Below are 19,375 nucleotides of genomic sequence, written 5' to 3'. Positions count from 1 at the left end.
TAAAGGAGAATTTTGCTCCTCCTGGACCCCTTAGATGCAACTTAAAGATTTTGAATATCATTCATCAGTTATCTACTTTTGAAGCTACCTTCTTCTCTTTGGAAGAGCACAGAGCACTTTGAAAACCCTGCTGTCACTATTGATCAGCACCAAAGGGCAGAGCAGTGAGGATGAGAAAAAGACACTGATGCACTGTTGATTAAAATCTTTGTGATGTGAAAAGGAAATGTGCATAATGAGGAAAGAATTAATTAAAAAGAAAAAAACATGTCACCAGGTAAAGGATTGTTTGAGTGGCTCTCTACTCTGAGGAGATTTTCTGGGTTTTCTTGCTCTTGGGCCAAACCTGAACCTTCTTCTGATGTCTGTGTCGGAGAGTCACCATGTAAATACTGGTCCAGACCATAAGGAACATAAAGAGAATGTCATTAGTAAGAATAACTCTTACAAATGCAACACGAGGCCCAAATGTTGTACACTATTTCAGAGGAAATCCATGCCCAAGAAAAGTGACATTTTTTGATGCCGTACTATCTCTTATGATCTGGATGTTGAGCAAGATGTTAAAGGTCCAAAAGAAGAGGAAAGAAGATAAAATTAAACTGGATGCTTTGAGTCTGAGCTATAGCAGGATGCATTGCTGGGACTGATCGTGATGGCTTGGAAGATGCTCAGGAGACACGTGGAGCAGATAGAAAGTCCACATGCAACTCTATAATAATGAATAGCACTGCCTTACATCCAACATCATCTAGAATATGTTTAATTCCAAAATAAAACATCACTTCTGGAATACCTCTACAAATTATGATAACCATTACAAAAAGTCAGATGGATGAGAATATTATCTGTGGCCTTCTTCTGACATGTGTCGAAGAAAATGTAAGCATATGCAGTGATCAATGAGTTCCCTACAACTCCAATGCAGGTTTGGGAGAGGAACAAAATTCCAAGGATCACATTGCTTGAAAACATTTTTTTGTGTCTTTGTTAGGATTAAAAACAATGCCCAAATACCTAAAAGTAGAATTAGATATAAGTTGATAAAATCAATTGATACACAGAAAATAAAATAGTGGAAAATTGTACTAAGGCCAAAGAAAACACTATCCCAGATCTTGAAACACTATATGCTACATAAGGGAACATATTTTTTGGCATTTGTGAGATCACTAGGAGGAACAGATTATAAGATAATCAGAAATAACTAGATCTGTAAATATCACACAATTTTATTTGCTTCCACAAGAAAGCAGACTACAGAGAAAAGCAAATATTTGTGACCAATGCATGGATTAAAACAGTATTATGTTCTACCTAAGACAGTTATTAAAATTAAAGTTGCAGAAATTTGGGGAAAAAAGAATTATAATGTGATATTTTAAAATATACATAATCCTACCCATATAGAGGTAAACACATTTAACATTTGATACTTAACTGCAGCTTTTTATAATTTTTTAAAGAAATGATAACATAGAATTTTGTATCATGTTTGTAATTGAGAACAGAAGCATTCTCCATGTAGAGTGCCTTGTAAACATAATTTTAAATATATTTTTTAAATAAATATTTAATATTTCATAATTTCTGACAGTGTTTTCATAGTTGAAATTTCCTCACTAGAAATACTGCTGTGTTCTTCAGGTACAAAGCCTTATGTATAAATGGCAATAATTGCCAAGTTATTTCCAGAAAAGTTATACCCAAATAAACTCATATTCAACAAAGTCTCTAACCAACTCTAACCAAACTGGCATAGAGTAACTTTTGATAATCTTTGCCAATTTTTCTTTGGAGAAAAATATGGCTTTGCTGTTGTAATTTGATTAATTTTGTATTAGGTTGAACTTTTAAAACAAACTTGTTGATTTGCTTTGCATCTTGTTAAATGTCAATTCGAAGTGTTGATTTTAGAAGAGGAACCAAGATGGCAGAGTAGAAGGATGTGCTCTCATTCCCTCTTGCTAGAACACCAGAATCACAACTAGCTGCTGGACAATCATTGACAGGGAGACACTGGAACTCACCAAAAAAGATACCCCACATCCAAAGACAAAGGAGAAGCCACAATCAGATGGTAGGAGGGGCGCAATCATAGTGAAATCAAATCCCATAACTGCTGGGTGGGTGACTCACAGACTGGAGAACACCTATACCACAGAAGTCCACACACTGGAGTGAAGGTTTTGAGCCCCACGTCAGGCTTCCCACGGGAGGTCCGGCAACGGGAGGAGGAATTCCTAGAGAGTCGGACTTTGAAGTCTAGTGGGAATTGATTGCAGGACTTCGACAGGACTGGGGGAAACAGAGACTCCACTCTTGGGGGGCACACACAAAGTAGCATGTGCATCAGGACCCAGGGGAAAGAGCAGTGACCCCAGGGGAGACCGAACCAGACCTACCTGCTAGTGTTGGAGGGTCTTCTGCAGAGGCGGGGGGGGGGTGTGTGTGTGTGTGTGGCTCTGTCTCACTGTGAGGACAAGGACACTGGCAACAGAACTTCTAGGAAGTTATCCTTGGAGTGAGCCCTCCGAGAGTCTGCCATTAGCCCCACCAAAGAGCCCAGGTAGGCTCCAGTGTTGGGTTGCCTCAGGCCAAACAACCAACAGGGAGGGAACCCAGCCCCACCCATAAACAGTCAAGTGGATTAAAGTTTTACTGAGCTCTGCCCACCAAAGCAACAGTCAGCTCTACCCACCACCAGTCCCTCCCATCAAGCCTCTTAGATAGCCTCAGCCACCAGAGGGCAGACAGCAGAAGCAAGAAGAACTACAATCCTGCAGCCTGTGGAACGAAAACCACATTCACAGAAATATAGATGAGATGAAAATGCAGAGAGCTATGTACCAGATAAAGGAACAAGATAAAACCCCAGAAAAACAACAAATGAAGTGGAGATAGGCAACCTTCCAGAAAAAGAATTCAGAATAATGATAGTGAAGATGATCCAGAACCTCGGAAAAAGAATGGAGGCAAAGATAGAGAAGATGCAAGAAATGTCTAACAAAGACCTAGAAGAATTAAAGAACAAACAGAGATGAACAATACAATACTGAAATGAAAACTACACTAGAAGGAATCAATAGCAGAATAACTGAGGCAGGAGAACGGATAAGTGACCTGGAAGACAGAATGGTGGAATTCACTGCTGTGGAACAGAATAAAGAAAAAAGAATGAAAAGAAATGAAGACAGCCTAAGAGACCTCTGGGACAACATTAAATGCAAGAACATTCGCATTATAAGGGTCCCAGAAGGAGAAGAGAGAGAGAAAGGAGCAGAGAAAATATTTGAAGAGATTGTAGTCAAAAACTTCCCTAACATGGGAAAGGAAATAGCCACCCAAGTCCAGGAAGCGCAGTGAGTCCCATACAGGATAAACCCAAGGAGAAACACACCAAGACACATAGTAATCAAATTGGCAAAAAGTAAAGACAAAGAAAAATTATTGAAAGCAGCAAGGGAAAAATGACAAATAACATACAAGGGAACTCCCATAAGGTTAACAGCTGATTTCTCAGCAGAAACTACAAACAAGCCAGAAGGGAGTGGCATGATATACTTAAAGTGATGAAAGGGAAGAACCTACAACCAAGATTACTCTACCTGGCAAGGATCTCATTCAGATTCAATGGAGAAATCAAAAGCTTTACAGAAAAGCAAAAGCTAAGAGAATTTAGCACCACCAAACCAGCTCTACAACAAATGCTAAAGGAACTTCTCTAAGTGGGAAAAGGAGCTACAAAAACAAACCCCAAACAATTAAGAACATGGTCACAGGAACATACATATTGATAATTACCTTAAACGTGAATGGATTAAATGCTCCAACTAAAAGACACAGGCTTGCTGAATGGATACAAAAACAAGACCCATATATATGCTGTCTACAAAAGACCCACTGCAGACCTAGGGACACATTCAGACTGAAAGTGAGGGGATGCAAAAAGATATTCCATGCAAATGGAAATCAAAAGAAACCTGGAGTAGCAATACTCACATCAGATAAAATAGACTTTAAAATAAAGAATGTTACAAGAGACAAGGAAGGACACTACATAATGATCAAGGGATCAATCCAAAAAGAAGATATAAAAATTATAAATATATGTGCACCCAACATAGGAGCACCTCAATACATAAGGCAACTGCTGACAGCTATAAAACAGGAAATAGACAGTAACAATAATAGTGGGGGACTTTAACATCTCACTTACCCCAATGGACAGATCATCCAAAATGAAAATTAATAAGGAAACACAAGCTTTAAATGACACGATAGACCAAATAGACTTAATTGATATTTATAGGACATTCCATCCAAAAACAGCAGATTACACTTTCTTCTCAAGTGTGCATGGAACTATCTCCAGGATAGATCACATCTTGGGTCATAAATCAAGCCTCAGTAAATTTAAGAAAATTGAAATCATATCAAGCATCTTTTCTGACCACAATGCTATGAGATTACAAATGAATTACAGGGGAAAAAATGTAAAAAACACAAACATATGGAGACTAAACAATACGTTACTAAATAACCAAGAGATCACTGAAGAAATCAAAGAGGAAATCAAAAACTACCTAGAGACAAATGACAATGAAAACACGATGATCCAAAACCTATGGGATGCAACAAAAGCAGTTCTAAGAGGGAAGTTTATAGTTATACAAGCCTACCTCAAGTAACAAGAAAAATCTCAAGTAAACAATCTAACCTTACACCTAAAGGAACAAGAGAAAAAAGAACAAAAAAAGCCAAAAGTTATCAGAAGGAAAGAAATCATAAAGATTAGAGCAGAAATAAATAAACTAGAAACAAAGAAAACAATAGCAAAGATCAATAAAACTAGAATCTGGTTCTTCAAGAAGATAAACAAAATTGATAAACCATTATTAGCCAGACTCATCGAGAAAAAGAGGGAGAGGACTCAAATCAATAAAATTAGAAATGAAAAAGGAGAAGTTACAACAGACACCACAGAAATACAAAGCATCCTAAGAGACTATTACAAGCAACTCTATGCCAAGAAAATGGACAACCTGGAAGAAATGGACAAATTCTTAGAAAGGTATAACCTTCCAAGACTGAACCAGGAAGAAACAGAAAATATGAACAGACCAATCACAAGTAATGAAATTGAAACTGTGATTAAAAATCATCCAACAAACAAAAGCCCAGGATCAGATGGCTTCACAGGTGAATTCTATCAAACATTTAGAGAAGAGCTAACACCCATCCTTCTCAAACTCTTCCAAAAAATTGCAGAGGAAGGAAAAGTCCCAACCTCATTCTATGAGTCCACCATCACCCTGATACCAAAACCAGACAGATACTATAAAAAAAGAAAATTAGAGACCAATATCACTGATGAAAATAGATACAAACATCCTCAACAAAATACTAGCAAGCAGAATCCAACACATTAAAAGCATCATACACCACGATCAAGTGGGATTTAACCCAGGGATGCAAGGGTTCTTCAATATATGCAAATCAATCAATGTGATACACCATATTAACAAATTGAAGAATAAAAACCATATGATCATCTCAATAGGTGCAGAAAAAGCTTTTGACAAAATTCAACACCATTTATGATAAAAACTGCAGAAAGTGGGCATAGAGGGAACCTACCTCAACATAATAAAGGCCATCTACGACAAACCCACAGCAAACATCATTCTCAATGATGAAAAACTGAAAGCATTTCCTCTAAGATCAGGAACGAGACAAGGATGTCCACTCTCACCACTATTATTCGACATAGTTTTGGAAGTCCTAGCCATGGCAATCAGAGAAGAAAAAGAAATAAAAGGAATACAAATTGGAAAAGAAGAAGTAAAACTGTTACTGTTTGCAGAGGACACGATACTATACATAGAGAATCCTAAAAATGCCACCAGAAAACCACTAGAGCTAATCAATGAATTTGGTAAAGTTGCAGGATACAAAATTAATGCACAGAAATCTCTTGCATTCCTATACACTAATGATGAAAAATCTGAAAGAGAAATTATGGAAACACTCCCATTTACCATTGCAACAACAACAACAAAATACCTAGGAATAAATCTACCTAGGGAGACAAAAGACCTGTATGCATATATAAGACACTGATGAAAGAAATTAAAGATGATACCAACAGATGGAGAGATATACCATGTTCTTGGATTGGAAGAATCAATATTATGAAAATGACTATAGTACCCAATGCAATCTACAGATTCAATGCAATCCCTATCAAATTACCAATGGCATTTTTTACGGAACTAGAACAAATCATCTTAAAATTTGTATGGAGACACAAAATACCCCAAACAGCCAAAGAAAACAGAGCTGGAGGAATCAGACTCCCTGAATTCAGACTATACTACAAAGCTATAGTAATCAAAACACTATGGTACTGGCACAGAAACAGAGACATAGATCAATAGAACAAGATAGAAAGCCCAGAGATAAACCCACCCACCTATGGTCAACTAATCTATGACAAAGGAGGAAAAGATATACAATGGAGAAAAGACAGTCTCTTCAATAAGTGGTGCTGGGAAAACTGGACAGGTACATGTAAAAGAAGGAAATTAGAACACTCCCTAACACCATACACAAAAATAAACTCAAAATGGACTCAAGACCTAAATGTAAGATTACACTATAAAACTCTTAGAGGAAAACATAGAAAGAACACTCTTTGACATAAATCACAGCAAGATCTTTTTTGATCCACCTCCTAGAGTAATGGAAATAAAAACAAAAATAAATAAATGGGACCTAATGAAACGTCAAGGCTTTTGCACAGCAAAGGAAACCATAAACAAGACGAAAAAACAACCCTCAGAATGCGAGAAAATATTTGAAAATGAATCAACAGACAAAGGATTAATCTCCAAAATATATAAGCAGCTCATGCAGCTCAATATTAAAGAAACAAAAAACCCAATCCAAGAATGGGCAGAAGACCTAAATAGACATTTCTCCAAAGAAGACATACAGATGGCCAAGAAGCACATGAAAAGCTGCTCAACATCACTAATTATTAGAGAAATGCAAATCAAAACTACAATGAGGTATCACCTCACACCAGTTAGAATGGGCATCATCAGAAAATCTACAAACAACAAATGCTGGAGAGGGTGTGGAGAAAAGGGAACCCTCTTGCACTGTTGGTGGGAATGTAAATTGATACAGCCACTATGGAGAACAGTATGGAGGTTCCTTAAGAAACTAAAAATAGAATGACCATATGACCCAGCAATCCCACTACTGGGCATATACCCTGAGAAAACCATAACTCAAAAAGAGTCATGTACCACAATGTTCATTGCACCTCTATTTACAATAGCCAGGACATGGAAGCAACCTAAGTGTCCATTGACAGATGAATGGATAAAGAAGTTGTGGTACATATATACAATGGAATATTACTCAGCCATAAAAAGGAACGAAATTGAGTCATTTGTTGAGACGTGGATGGACCTAGAGACTGTCATACAGAATGAAGTAAGTCAGAAAGAGAAAAACAAATATCGCATATTAACGCATGTATGTGGAACCTAGAAAAATGGTACAGATGAACCAGTTTGCAGGGCAGAAGTTGAGACACAGATGTAGAGAACAAATGTATGGACACCAAGGGGGGAAAACTACAGTGGGGTGGCGATGGTGGTGTGCTGAATCAGGCGATTGGGATTGACATGTATACACTGATGTGTATAAAACTGATGACGAATAAGAACCTGCAGTATAAAAAAACAAAAAACAACTAATACTAAACTTTCTTTGGGTTATTTGTATGGAAATATGTTAATACGTTTCAGACATTACATGAAATTTCTAAAAAGCTTATATGTTCTGGTATAATGTTATAAGTTATAATTCTAGTTATTACTTTAAAATGTATACCTCAGAAATAACTAAATTTCCTTGTCAATTGCATTATTATGAACTTTCATCAAATCTTTAACTGTGGTCATTTTAAAGTCTTTTGTCATTTACAGACAGTTCTGGGTGTACTCTGATGCTTTTGCAAAAATGTTCCTATAAAAGGGTTTCATCTTCAAGGAATTGATGGAAAAGACTCTGACAGGTACAAGTTTCTGGTAACTGACTATACTGCTGAACTGAATGAATAAGCATTTTCAGAATTCATAAAAGTGCTAACAAAAGATCAAGATGAAAAAAAATTAATTGCATGGGACTGAGTGAACTGATGAGGATGATTATAATTTTTGTGACTTTGTTTGAATAAAAAAAAAATCCCACAAGGACTCAGAGGCAAAAAATACACAAATCAATTTTCACTGCAAAGTAAAGGAGCTGTTACAGTGGAGGATTACTGGACTAAATGTCAATATTATGACATAGTATGAGTGTGTTTCCTGTTTGGTAATTGCAATCATTGTTGCTTTTGTTGTGGTCATCCATTTACAATGCTTGGTGTCAGTTTATTTGTCTCTTGTAAAAATAAAATATTGTGTGTGTGTGTGTGAAAAAAAAGTGTTGATTTAAATGATCTGCATATTTGTATGGCTGATATATTTTGCATATTTAATAAAATAAATTTATTAAATTTAAAAAATATATTCGATTTATGAATATATTCAATTCAATAAATATATTCAATTTATTGAATCAATATATTCAGTTCAATTTATATATTTCAATATATGTTGCCATTGAATTTTGTTCATATATTTTTCTAAGTTATTGAACCTAATTTACTATACACAAAATTATTTTGTCCTTTGGTATTTGTTGATTTTAAAATAAGAAAGTTACCTGCTAACTTCTGAGATTTATTTCTAAGATTTCTATCAGTTATTTAGTAACAATTAACCTGATTTTAATCTGGAATTATTAGAGTGTGTATATATTAGTATATATGTATACATATACATACATATAGATATATTTATGTGTATATATGTACATATATGTGTGTATGTATATGTTCATATAAAATATCCCCTACCAAGAGTTATACAATGGAAAATCGAAAAGTTGGAGACACAGTGAGATATTTGCAATGCATCCTGAACTGAAAATGTATTATTCTTATCTCCTCAATATGCTAATATCTCCTTTAACTCTATAAGAGAAAGACAGGGTACCCAAAGACAACTGGACAATCTATGGAATAATTCATAGAAGGGGTTACCCGATGATCAAATAAGCTTTGAAACTATATTTAACTCCAGTAGCAATTACAAAAATGCGTCTTAGAAGAACAGGAAGATACTGTACTTCATCATCATGCTGACAAGAACATCAGTCAGATAATCTCAAGAGCTAGTGAGGATGTGGGAAAATAGAAACTGTCAGATACTATTAGTGGTGTAGTAAACTAGTATGTTAATTCTAGAGTGTAATTTGGAAGTGTTTATTGAATTTAATATGTACATTACCATCTGATACATCAGTTTTATGCTTGAATGTATATTCAGTATAGACAACTTTACAAGGACATGAAACAACTATTCATCAATTCAGATATAGATGAATATAAATGTGAATTCTGTAAATAAAAAATGTGCAGAAGTTAGAATGATTTAGACTTAAATCATTAATATATAAAGATCTGAAAAAATAGCACTGAATAAAAAGGCAAAATCAGACCAAGGAATATCACACAAAATTCGTGCACGATAAATAGAATTCTGAATTACTATACAAGAGAAAAGGATTTGAGGAATGAATTTACGGGAACTGATTATGTATTAATATGTAGATGTCTGCAAGTACTTCTGGACTGATGAAAGCGTGTGCTTAATGTGGGGCATATGATGGTGAACCCAATACAAATGAGACAGAGACACATCACCTCACCTACAATTATCTAGCACTGCACTATTCAATAATAAAATATGTAAGTTATATTGTCATTTTAAGTTTATACTAGATACATTTTAAAAAATAAATAGAAACGGGGGGAGTGATAAATTAGGAGTTTGGGATTAACATATACAGACTGCTATGTATAAAATAGATAAACGAGGACCTACTGTATAGCACAAAGAACCATATTCAGTACCTTGTAATAACCTATAATGGAAAAGACTCTGAAGAAGAATAGATTTAAATACATATGTATAACTGAACCACTTCGCTGCACACCTGAAACTAACATTGTAAATCAACTATCCTTCAATTAAAAAAATAAAGGGAAAAAATAAGTGGAAATAAAATAATTTAACCATGTATTTTATTTGACTCAATATATCCAAACATTATTTCAACATATAATCAATATAAAAATAGAGATGTTTTAGATTCTTTTTCAATTCTAAGTCTCCAAAATTCAGTGTGTATTTTATACTGAAAGCACGTCTTGGTTTGAATTAGCCACATTTCAGGTACTCACTGGCTAGTGGCTACCATTCTGGACAGCACACATATAGAGACTATTCTTTCCTAATTCTTAATGCTAAATTATTATATACAGGTTGCTTATAATTCCTCTGATCTGCTTTTTAATGAACTACTACTTTCCACTGAATAATTGAATTGTTAGCTAATCATCATTACACGTGTTTATTTATTGTTGCTTAAATGTAGTCAAATATCTGGCAGGGTAAGTTATCAAATCTGAAAATTTCCTTTTAGTTTTTTAAAATAGTAATCCTCACATTTACATTTTACTTTCAAAAGTTTTAAGAACAATACTGTATTATGAATTTCATCTCCTTAAAAAGTGTGATAATTTCAATTGTAACAGTAATTCACAAAGTCCTCTATGCAGTCTATAGAATATATCTTTATTTAGAATTTAAAATGTTATTAATATAAATTTCTATAGCACTACAGATATTCTTCTATGGAATAGAAACATTTACTCCTAGGGTAATGGAATATTTCATGGAAAAAAATAAGTATAAAAAAGAAAAATAAATTAGGTGAGATAATTTAACACTAAAAGTTAGAAACTGTTCCAGGTAAGACTTTTCTTATCTTCTTGAGGAATTTTCATCTATCTTTCCCATAGCATTTATCACAGTACTAAAAGTATCTGGGGTTTCTGCTGCTTCTACTGGAAACTGAGCTCCATATAGGAAAGATCTGTTTCTGAGCTAACAGAGATATGATTATCCCATAGAAGATATTTTTTAACCTGTCAACATAATAAGAAAAAATATAGGTGATAATTTAAAACATTTAAGAGCAAATATTGAGAGCAAGTAAGAAGTCAAATTATAATGGAGAAAAAAGAGAGAAAAGAATGTGAGAAATATAGGGGGAATATGCGTAAAGAATATAAGGTAAAGGGGGTTTGTGAGATAAGAAAAAAATAGACTCTCTAGAGAAACAAATTTATTGAATTGAAAATAAGATAGGATAAAGTGATCAAGAGAGTCATTTGGGGAAAAAACACAGCAAACGATAGAAGAAAATATATTCAAAGAAATAAAGAGGATAGAAGTACTCAAACATAGAAATATCTCAAGATAAATAAATGAAATAAAAACATCAATAAAAATGCAAAATAATAGAAGATATATAACATTATAAAATTATAAATGGAATGGGAGACGGGGGAGCAGAAATGAAATGTAAAACACACAAGAGAATATGTGAAAAAATGTCACCTCTAAGGATAACTAAGCCAGATTACTAAATGATGAATAGATAAACAATAAAAGAAGAGATTTTAAAACAATACAGTAAATATAAAACCTAGAGAAGGCTGCATTCCTATGATAAATAAAATGGACTTAAGGACATTAAAGAGAGGTAAAGAATTAGAGAAAGGACTTCCCTGGTGGCACAGTGGTTGAGAATCTGCCTGCCAATGCAGGGGACACGGGTTTGAGCCCTGGCTGGGAAGATCCCACATGCCGCGGAGCAACTGGGCCTATGAGCCACAATTACTGAGCCTGCGCGTCTGGAGCCTGTGCTCCGCAACAAGAGAGGCTGCGATGGTGAGAGGCCTGCGCACTGCGATGAAGAGTGGCCCCCATTTGCCACAACTAGAGAAAGCCGTCGCACAGAAACGAAGACCCAACACAGCCATAAATAAATTTAAAAAAACAAAAAAAACCCCCACAAACCTGTTTAAAAAAATTAGAGAAAGAAAGGAAATTATAACTGTAAAAGTTTTCTGTGCACAGGAAAAGATAGAAATGAATTAAAAGAGCAAAAAAGAGTGTAATAGAACACAAGTAAAAGCAAAGCAATTTAAAAAATAAACCCATGTTAGGCTATCAACAGAGGAAAAAAAGGTGTAGCTGAGGAAAATGACAGAGGTGAAGAGAATTAAAAGGAGCTACAAATAAAGGGTGTAAAGCAATGAGAATATTAATAGTAGACGCTTACAGGCCAAGCACACTTCTAAACAATTTATCTGTAATAATTTATTTAATCTTCACAACAACTTTATGGGGGAATTACTGTTTTTATTCCTGTTTTACAGATAAGAACATATATCTTGCCCAAGTCATACATCTAGTAAGTGGTAGAAGTGAGATTTAACCCAGAAAACCTGACGCTAGATACAGCTCTTCTAATATTGTGCTATGACACCTCAAAGAAAAATGCGATAAAATCAGAAAAAAATTTTAAAATGATGGAGAGATGTGGGTGAGAAAAGGAAGCATGAAAGAAACAAAAGATATGCAATGTGGTAAAAAAAAAAAAAGAAATAAAAAAATGAGAAAAAGAGGAAAGAAAACAGGACAGATCAATAACTGATGGAAAAGATGATGACATATAGAGAAAAAATAGAAGGAAAAATGAGAAAAACATGACAATGAGCATCAAAGGAGAAAAAAGAAAAAATTTCAGAAGAGTCTGTCTCTATCATTCCCTGTAAGAGCTGAGGCAGAAGTGACTCATCTGAATGGGATTCCTCTCCCCCGTGCAGGTGGGAAGTGAATGACAGGCTAGTTCTGGTGAGGAACCATCAGGCCCATCCTTAGAAGGAATAGGTGGTGTTCTCATTTCCCATTTGGGATGCGATTACCATGTTACCTGCACTGGCCATGACAGATTCTAGGGTGAATCTCTGAGATGGTGTTAAAAAAAAATAGGCAAATTAGATTTGCTGCAGCAAATTATTCTACTAATGCTTTATTGTGACAATTAGCTGCCCAGGGAAAATAATCCTCTAGGGATACAAACTTTTCCAGAAATAAACATGGCATTAACAGAAAATCAGGGATATGAAAGAGGAATGGAAATCAAGTACTGAGAATTTAAATTCTTCTGGTGAAAGAATAACTAGTAAGTTTCAGCATATCAACCTGATGGAATACAATGTAATATTTTAAATTATTATTTAAGAAGACAATATAAATGAAAATAAATGACATATTAGGGACTTCCTTGGTTGTCCAGTGTAAAGAATCTGCCTTACAATGCAGGGGACATGGGTTCGATCCCTGGTCAGGGAGCTAAGATCCCATATGTTGTGGGGCAATTAAGCCGGCATGCCACAATTACTGAGCTCACGTGCCTCAACTAGAGCCTGCGTGTCGCAAAACTACAGAGCCCACACACTGGAACCTGTGTGCCACAACTACAGAGCCCTTGCGTGCTGGAGCCTGCACGCCACAACTAGAGAAGAGAAAACTCGCATGCCAAAACTAGACAGAAGCCCGCACACCACAAGGAAGAGCCTCCGAGCCGCAGCAAAAGATCCCGCATGCCTCAACGAAGATCCTGTGTGCTGCAACTAAGACCCAACGCAGCCAAAAATAAGTTAAATAAATAAATCTTTTTATAAAATACATAAAAGACATATTAGTGTTAAAAGCAAAACATAAAATAGGTTCTAAAGTCTAACTGTTGATTACCATTATTTAAGACAATATACATCCAAGTTATTAGAGACCAAGGAAAATGTATAATATTTCTGATGGTAGGTGATCCATGAACTTGTTCATTTAAAACTTTCTTTAGGGGGTGTGGGGAAGGGATGGAGTGGGAGTTTGGGGCTAGCAGATGCAAACTATTATATACAGAATGGATAAACAACAAGGTCCTACTGTAGAGCACAGGGAACTATATTCAATATCTTGTGATAAACCATAATGGAAAATATGAAAAACAATGTATATATATGTATAACTGACTCACTTTGCTGTACAGCAGAAATTAACACAACATTGTAAATCAACTACACTTCAATTAAAAAAAACTTTCCTTAAATGATATTGTCCCTTAGATAAAAAAATAATAGAAAGGAAGAAACGGTCTTCTTGCCAAATGCTTCTGCCAAGGAAAATATTATTTTTCTCTGTGATTTAATTGGTGGTACTTTCTAAATTACATGAGTAGAAGTGCCTTAGGTTACATACCACAAAGTTAGTAAGAAAGTTAAAATGAAAAATAAAATGGTATCTTTAAAAAAAAGTAAGTAGTAAAAATATCTTCAACCGTGAAACTACTAAGTTTACTAGCATTACATTTCCTTTCAAAACTAAAGCAGAGGAGACGGAGTCAAGATGACAGTGTGGGAAGACATGGAGTTAGCGTCTCCCCATAACTAGGGCGGCTGCCGGCCACTGGTGGGGAACTCTAATGCCCAAGGAGACGGGAGGAACCCCAAAGTGAACCAGTAGAATGTAGGGGAACTGATGGGGGAGGAGAAGTGAAGGCCAGACAGAATCGGCCCCCCTGAGGCTGGGGAGATCAGGAGAGGCAGGCGGGAGGGACTCTCTGGGAAGAGCAGGAGAGGAGTGGAGGGTGATCACCTGGCCACTCAGGCCGGGGAGCCTGCTGAGCTCCCAAGCCAGTACCCCACCCCACCCCAAAGCCCCCTCCATGCCGCATGGGTCGTTGGGGGCATAGGAAGGAGGCCAAGGGGGGAACAGGAGAGGCAGGCAGGAGGGGCCCTCCGCGAGGAGCAGGACAGGAGCAGAGGGGGTTTACCCCACCCACTCAGGCCCAGAGAGCCTGCTGAGCTCCCAGGCCAGTTCCCTGCCCTCCAAGGCCCCCCGCCCACCCCACCCTCTGGCCGAATTGGTTCTGGGGCATAGACCGGGGAGATCAGGAGAGGCAGGTGGGAGGGGTGCTCCCAGGCCGGCGGAGCAGGAGAGGAGAGGGCATTTACTCTGACCACTCAAGCCCAGGAAGCCTGTTGGGCTCCCAGGTGAGGTCCCCTGTCCTCTGAGACCAGGGGTGGGGGGAACGCCTGGGCCCCTGCTGTTCCTTGAGCCTAAGCTCCACCCCCCACAGCCCCCAGGGCCTTTTCCAGCCCCATGGGTCCTAAGCATAGGCCCCACCCACCACCCAAACCTCACCCTTGCTTAGGCACCACCCTCCAAGCCAAGGTCTTCCCCCCCCTTTTTTTTTCTCCTCCTCTTTTTTTTTTCCTATTGTGGTACTGATGTACCTTCTGGCTGCTGATTCATCTATATTTTCATTTTTATATTCTTTCTAACACATCTGTTAGTTTCCTAGTCTAATTTTATTTTTTACTTCATTATTGTTCTCTCTCTCTTTTTTTTTGGCCACCCCACGCAGCTTGCAGAATCACAAGCCAGGGGTCAGGCCGAAGCTCCTGCAGTGGGAGCTCCAAGCCCAAACCACTGGGCTAACAGAGAACCTCAGATCCCAGGGAATATTCAATGGAGTAAGGTCTCACAGAGTTCCTCATCTCAGCACCAAGACCCAGCTCTACCCAATAGCCTACAAACTCCAGTGTTGGAAGCCTCAGGCCAAACAACCAGTAAGACAGGAACACAACCCCACTCATTTAAAAAAAAAAAAAAGTGAGACGGCAAAAAAATATGTCACAGATGAAGGAGCAAGGTTAAAAACAACAAGACCAAATAAATGAAGAGGAAATAGGTGATCTACCTGAAAAAGAACTCAAAGTAATGATAGTAAAGATGATCCAGAATCTCGAAAATAGAATGGAGGCAGGGATTGAGAAAATACAAGAAATGTTTAACAAAGATCTAGAAGAACTAAAGAACAAACAGAGATGAACAATAAAATAACTGAAATAAAAAATACACTAAAAGTAATCAATAACACAATAACTGAGACAGAAGAACGAGTAAGTGAGCTGGAAGACAAAAGGGTGGAAATAACTGCGAAGGAGCAAAATAAAGAAAAAAGAATGAAAAGAATTGAAGACAATCTCAAGAGACCTCTGGGACAACACTAAACGCACCAACATTCGAATTATGTGGTCCCAGAAGAAGAAGAGAAAAAGAAAGGGTCTCAGAAAATATTTGAAGAGATTATAGTTGAAAACTTCCCTAACATGGGAAAGGAAATGGCCACCCAAGTCCAGGAAGAACAGAGACTCCCATACAGGATAAACCTCAGGAAAAAAACACCAAGACACATATTAATCAAACTAACAAAAATTAAATTCAAAGAAAAAATATTAAAAGCAGCAAGGGAAAAACAAAAAATAACATACAAAGGAATCCCTTAAGGTCATCAGCTGAATTTTCAGTGGAAACTCTACAGGTAAGAAGGCAGTGGCAGGATATACTTAAAGTGATGAGAGAGAAAAAACTACAACCAAGATTACTCTACCGAGCAAGGATCTCATTCAGATTCCATGGAGAAGTCAAAAGATTTTCAGACAAGCAAAAGCTAAGAGAATTCAGCACCACCAAACCAGCTTTACAACAAATGCTAATGAAACGTCTCTAGGCAGGAAACACAACAGAAGAAAAAGACGCACAAAAACAAACACAAAACAATTAAGAAAATGGTGATAGGAACATACATATTGATAATAACCTTGAATGTAAATGGATTAAATGCCCCAACCAAAGGACACAGACTGGCTGAATGGATACAAAAACAAGACCCATATATTTGCTGTCTACAAGAGACCCACTTCAGACCTAGAGACACATACAGACTGAAAGTGAAAGGATGGAAAAAGATATTCCATGCAAATGGAAATCAAAAGAAACATGGAGTAGCAATACTCACATCAGATAAATAGACTTTAAAATAAAGACCGTTATAAGATATAAGGAGGGACACTACATAATGATCAAAGGATCAATCCAAGAAGAAGGTATAACAATTATAAATGTTTAGGCACCCAACACAGGAGCACCTCAATACATAAGGCAAATACTAACAACCATGAAAGGAGAAATTGACAGTAACACAATAATAGTAGGGGACTTTATAGTAATAGTAGGGGACTGTCCACTTACACCAATGGACAGATCATCCAAACAGAAAATAAATAAGGAAACACAAGCTATAAATGACACAGTAGACCAGATAGATTTAATTGATATTTATAGAATATTCCACCCAAAAGTGGCAGAATACACTGTCTTCTCAAGTGCACATGGAACATTCTCCAGGAGAGATCAAATCTTGGGTCACAAATCAAGCCTCAGAAAATTTAAGAAAATTGAAATCGTATCAAGCATCTTTTCTGACCACAATGCTATGAGACTGGAAATCAATCACAGGAAAAAAACTGTAAAAAACACAAATACATGGAGGCTAAACAGTGCACTACTAAATAACCAAGACATCACTGAAGAAATCAAGAAGAAATTAAAAAATACATAGAAACAAATGACAATGAAAACACAATGACCCAAAACCTGTGGGACAGAGCAAAAGCAGTTCTAAGAGGGAAGTTTATAGGAATTCAATCTCACCTCAAGAAACAAGAAAAATGTCAAATAAACAATCTAACCCTACACTTAAAACAACTAGAGAAAGAAGAACAAAGAAAACCCAAAGTCAGTAGAAGGAAAGAAATCATAAAGATCAGAGCAGAAATAAGTGAAATAGAAATGAAGAAAACAATAGCAAAGATTAATAAAACTAAAAGCTGGTTCTTTGAGAAGATAAACAAAATTGATAAACCCTTAGCCAGACTCCTCAAGAAAAAAAGGGAGAGGACACAAATCAATAAAATTACAAATCAAAAAGGAGAAATCACAACTGACAATGCAGATATAAAAAGGATTATAAGAGACTCCTACAAACAACTATATGCCAATAAAATGGACAACCACGAAGAAATGGACAAATTCTTGGAAAGGTACAATTTTCCAAGACTGAACCAGGAAGAATTAGAAAATATAAACAGACCTATCACAAGTAATGAAACTGAAACTGTAATTAAAAATCTCCCAACAAACAAAAGTCCAGGACCAGATGGCTTCACAGGTGAATTCTATCAAACATTTAGAGAAGAGCTAGCACCCATCCTTCTCAAACACTTCCAAAAAATTGCAGAGGGAGAAACACTCCGAAATTCATTCTACAAAACCACCATCACCCTGATACCAAAACCAGAAAAAGATATCACAAAAAAAGAAAATTACAGACCGATATCACTGATGAACATAGATGCAAAAATCCTGAACAAGATACTAGCAAACAGAATCCAACAACACATTAAAAGGATCATACACCATGATCAAGTGGGATTTATCCCAGGGATGCAAGGATTCTTCAATATATGCAAATCAATCAATGTGATACACCACATTAACAAATTAAGGAATAAAAACAATATGATCATCTCAATAGATGCAGAAAAAGCTTTTGACAAAATTCAACATGCATGTATGATAAAAACTCTCTAGAAAATGGGCATAAAGGGAACATACCTCAACATAATAAAGGCCATATATGACAAACCCACAGCAAGCATCATACTCAATGGTGAAAAACTGAAAGCATTTCCACTAAGATTAGGAACAGGACAAGGTCGCCCACTCTCGCCACTCTTATTCAACATATTTTTGGAAGTCCTAGCCACAGCAGTCAGAGAAGAAAAAGAAATAAAAGGAATACAAATTGGAAAAGAAGTAAAACTGTCACTGTTTGCAGATGACATGATACTATACATAGAAAACCCTAAACATGCCACCAGAAAACTACTAGAACTAATCAGTGAATTTGGTAAGATTGCAGGATACAAAATTAATGCACAGAAATCTCTGGCATTCCCATACACCAACAACCAAAAATCAGAAAGAGAAATTAAGGAAACAATCCCATTTACCATCACAACAAAAAGAATAAAATACCTAGAAATAAACCTACCTAAGGAGACAAAAGACCTGTATGCAGAAAACTATAAGACTCTGATGAAAGAAATCAAAGATGACATAAACAGATGGAGAAATATACCGTGTTCTTGGATTGGAAGAATCAATATTGTGAAAATGACTATACTACCCAAAGCAATCTACAGATTCAATGCAACCCCCTATCAAACTACCAATGGCATTCTTTCACAGAATTACAACAAAAAATTGTACAATTCGTATGGACACACAAAAGACCCCAAATAGCCAAAGCAATCTTGAGAAATAAAAACGGAGTTGGAGGAATCAGGCTCCCTGACTTCAGACTATACCACAAAGCTACAGTAATCAACACAGTATGGTACTATCACAAAAACAGAATTATAGATCAA

The 19,375-nt window shown here is 36.4% G+C and overlaps 1 long non-coding RNA gene and 1 pseudogene across 4 annotated transcripts in view; both read right to left on the bottom strand.

The window, feature by feature from the left end:
- Positions 1-19,375, bottom strand: part of LOC309834624 — a 111,168-nt gene that overhangs the window by 19,136 nt on the left and 72,657 nt on the right. The window lies entirely within an intron of this gene.
- LOC309834690 (vomeronasal type-1 receptor 3-like) lies at positions 85-975 on the bottom strand (annotated as a pseudogene). Its single transcript has 2 exons — positions 611-975; positions 85-392 (listed from the first exon to the last, which is right to left on the bottom strand). The product of its transcript is annotated as a vomeronasal type-1 receptor 3-like (transcript).

This window comes from Grampus griseus, assembly GCF_964374135.1.
Source record: "Grampus griseus genome assembly, chromosome: 16".
Lineage (NCBI taxonomy): Eukaryota > Metazoa > Chordata > Mammalia > Artiodactyla > Delphinidae > Grampus > Grampus griseus.
This window is presented reverse-complemented; position numbering and strand designations above follow the sequence as displayed.